Raw genomic sequence first — 4,533 nt, 5'->3', positions numbered from 1 at the left:
CAACTTGAGATTCAGATGTTCAAGGAGAACAAAATACCCTGGAGGAAGATTATGGTGGGCTGTTTGAATAGGACATAAAAGGTCCTTGAGTGTGTCAGACCTACTGTATATTATAACTTTACATTATTAGCCATTTCTAAGCTGATTTATCTTTATTAAGTCTTTTTAGATGCATTCACAGCTCATCTGTGGTGATTTCTACTTTGAATGGGTTAAAATCATGCATATATTGTGGATTTAAAGTGGATATAGGAAACTAACTATAGGTGTCCTACATGAGCCAGTGATCCGCCGTAGAGGATGACACCAAAGTTATTTAACGCTTGCATTAGTTAAGCCTCGCTGAATTAAACGTTAAGCCAACTGAGGCAGGTCCTCTCCACCTTCACAGCGGCTTTCCCATGACTGATACACAACGGTTTAGAGATGAAAGCAGCCAGTATTTTCTATCAGAATAATTTGTTTTTAGACTAAATTAAATTCAGCATTTAAAACAGATTTGTTTATATAGATTATGGTTGTTAAAAGAAAGAAACAAATCTACATGGTGCATCGATTCTGTGCAAAAACTAAGGCAATCTTTCTCAATAATGGGCCGGATTTTGGGCCAGCTCCATGCAAAAGTAAAGTTTATTTATGTAGCACTTTTCTAGATTAGTCGTCACACAGTGCTTCACAATAAAAGACAAAGAAAGATTTAAAACAGAGACACTGAGTTGCTTTTTAAAGATCTTAAATCGAAGAGAGTTCCAAAGGAGCCACAGCTTTAAGGGCACAGTCTTCGGAGAACAACCACCCTGATCATAGGACCTTACAGACCTACTGCTGATATAAGGCTGTGGTAGATCTCTAATATTATTAATAATAATAATAATAATGATAATAATAATAATAATAATAATAATAATAATAATAATAATAATAATAATAACTAATATTGGCAGGTGCCAGACCATGATCTTCAATTGGATTCTGAATTAGATGTATGGGGAGCCAGTTTAAAGGGATTAAGCTAAGACGAGTGAAGAGGGAGTTACAATGGTCTAGACGGGATGAAATAAAAGGATGAATAATCATCTCCATCTTAGCTTCAGACACAACAGGCCTGAGGTCAGTAATATTCCTCAGCTGGAATAAAACAGGAGCAAATAAGACACTGTACATGCTCATCAAGAGACAGAGCCTGCCTGGTCACAAGTGACGCCTACAGATTAATTTAACAGCCATGACATTTTTAAAGCACTTAGGCAGCTGTGTAAAAATAGACAATTTTGTCACATCTTGAGGGTTAAAAGAGCTATATAATTACATATCATCTGCATAGCATTGACTGATATACCGTGAAGGAATGTATTTTGCAGTACCCTTATCTCAAGAAATTATGTTAATAGTTAATATGAAGAGCGATCTTTGGTTTATATCGACCCGTTGATATCGATCTGATTACCGATGATGCTTAAAAATGTTCATGTAAAAAAGGTTCATTCAGATATTTCAGATGTGGAGTCTCTGTAGCAACTCTTATATGTTTAGTTGTCTCTGTGGGGTCCTTATGATAAATAAGATAAGATAAAATGGGATCTATTAGACAATATGGGCTCAGTTTTAATACAACTGGGAAGGATGGGCCATTTTAGCAAAACAATTTCTAATTAATTCCTGTAATTAGTTGATTTGTCTGATCAGTATTCGACATTACAGCATGTAAAATGTATTAACAAAGACCTCTGCCTATACAGGCTGAGGAGAAAAATGATTCTTCAGAGATTAACCTAAAACTTATTCAAACTTTCGGACGTGTTTCAAAACATGTTGTTGACTTTCTTTCTCATTTTTCATAATGCTCCATTTTTAGCAGCGCACAGGCAGACGGGACATGACAGCGTCTTCTTTCAAAGTGAACGTCCTGCTGCTGTTTCATATAAATACACATGCTTTCATATTTGACTAAGAATAGTAAGGTGACACCGTTGTTTAGGGCGGTGACAGAGAGTAATGGGCTGTCCCAGTAAGGGGGATAGCTACTGTATAGGCCTGCATAGTTTCAAAGGCAGCGCCCGGGGGAATCACATGCCTCAGTCGCCATATGCTCCGTGCACAGCACCCCCACCTTCACACGGTTTCATACAGACAGTATTAAGATAACAATGATTATTAGAATTACAAAAGATATCCATCCACGTGCAATTTAATGTGTAAAATCAGAAAAAAAAAATGCTGCTTTTTGTTGCAGCTGTTGTCTTCTTTTAATGTTTAATAGTATTATTGTTGACAGAGTCTCAAGAGGAGATGGAGGTTGAACTTGTGCAATGGAGGAAAATGTTTTTAGAATATTTTATGTAGTTTAAGGTAGCTCTAGTAGAATCAAGCAAGAACTTTTGGACATTTGACCTCATCGAGGACATTCCTGTTATTTGTCAAATATGTTTGATATTTTTGTCAGTGAGCACGATTGTCATTCTCGCAAATGTCAGGACAGAAATGACAGTGGAGAAGGTGCAACACCCTCCAACAAAGTCATTTTGCACATTAAAGGGGACATATCATGCTCATTTTCAGGTTTATACTTGTATTTTGGGTTCTACTAGAACATGTTTACATGCTTTAATGTTAAAAAAAACACATTATTTTTCTCATACTGTCTGTATGAATATACCTGTATTCACCCTCTGTCTGAAACGCTCCGTTTTAGTGCCTGTCTCTTTAAGACCCCCTCCTGAAAAAGCCCAGTCTGCTCTGATTGGCTTGTGAGAAAAATATGGCGCACCTTTGCAAAGGTAGTTCTCAAGCTGTGGGCGGTATATTCTAATGAGCCTGCATGTGACATAGGAAGGGGAGCCAAATCTGAATGGCTTGTTGAATCACATGTTTTCTGATCTAGACAACTCACAATAAACTGACTGGGTTGTTTTATTTCACAGTTTGTGTGTTGGTATGCACTCCAGATACCCAAATGCACAAGTACTGAAAAGTTTTTCATGATATTAAGTCTTGACTTCTTGATACTCTAAACTTTAAAGGATTAAAACTGGATTCAAAACTTCTTTTCAGCACTTTGATGCATAAATGTTGAAGTTTAAAATGATGGATGCCTTTCACTTGTAACCACAGAGGTTTTCTTGCATGTCAGCAGAACTCCTCAGCCAGGAATAAGCATTGAGAAATAAATCACATCAATCACATTTGGCAGAAACCTGCTGCTGCTTCTCTTTTCATTCTGGTTTGACACGTCTTAGTTTTGGGGCTCTTCTGGCCAAAACCCCAGATAAGTGGAGTCACAGACATTCTGACCTTTAGTTGACTCTTTGGCTGTTAAACAGGCTGTTGGCCACTGCAAACTTTGCTAAATTACTAACTGGAGCCAGGAACCAGCGCATGCAGGCCCACAGAAGTAGAACAACGATCCATGAATTCTGGTCTGAAGGCGCCACATATTGGAGCCATGTGCTCACTGAACCTGTTGAGCTCAGGGAACGCTGCTAGCAAACAAGCCCTGAGTTGCTGCCATATATTATACGAGGAGAAAATGTCTCTGCAACCCAGAGCTGTGCATGCTCCCCATTTGGTATTTGGTGCATTCACATTGTCAAAATGGATTGTCTAGTTCAGTGCTAAAATGCGTCTAGATCTGATCCCACGTAGGCAGCTCTAAAACCCCAAAACCATTGAGAACACATTGGGTTCCAATTATTAATCCTTCATTCAGAGAAGCTCCTCAAAATAATTGTGCATTCAAATGTATTCCTCCATTGACAAACGGCAAACCAATCAAGCTTCCCAGACACACTTTGGTACAGTAGATGTGCCCTACAGGTTTATGGAGTCAGAGGCAAGCGATCAAACCACCACTGCAATCCTCCTCTCCAGTTTTACAGCCAGTACTAGCCGAGTGTTTTCTCTGCTCAGTAGTGGTCACAGTTTCCCACAGATAACAAATAACATTTTGAGCAGCAAAGTCAAATCTGATCAAAAGAGGTCTGTTGTTACGTTCTCTGACTTTCCTCTGGCTCTTTTGGAAGAGAGCTGTCTCTCTCTCATACAGTGTTTCCCACAGGATTTTGAGAGACTGTGGTGGGTGACCTATGACTCTAGTGGGGTCAGGGGTAATGCTCCCCTGGAAGAAAACTCTGAACATTTTAAAGTTAAATGCATCAATCTGGTGCACTTTGAGAGCAAAATTACGAGGCTAGATCTATGAAGAATTTGGTGATCGAGTCAACAATTTAATCATAAAGGTTGTATGGTTATGAATGTTAATGGCAAAAAGTCACACAGCATAAGCATGGTAAACAAGACGGGGTGTCGACATCGCTGTAGACCCCTCGCACAGAAGACAGTGCGCCCCGGTTGACAGTCACGCCAGGAATCCCGTCCCTTCCAACGAGGAGAGAGGGCGCACTTCACTGTAGTAGAACTCCACGGCCCCGGGCAGCGGCGAGGTCCAGCGAGGGGTGCTGTAAAACTCAAGGTCTGGCCTTTCCATGCAGACCTCGGTCGCGGCGCACCGGACGATGCGTCCGGCGAGGGCCAGCC

This window comes from Sebastes umbrosus, chromosome 14 (assembly GCF_015220745.1).
Source record: "Sebastes umbrosus isolate fSebUmb1 chromosome 14, fSebUmb1.pri, whole genome shotgun sequence".
Lineage (NCBI taxonomy): Eukaryota > Metazoa > Chordata > Actinopteri > Perciformes > Sebastidae > Sebastes > Sebastes umbrosus.
The sequence above is the reverse complement of the archived record's forward strand: the minus strand, read 5'-3'. Positions refer to the sequence as shown.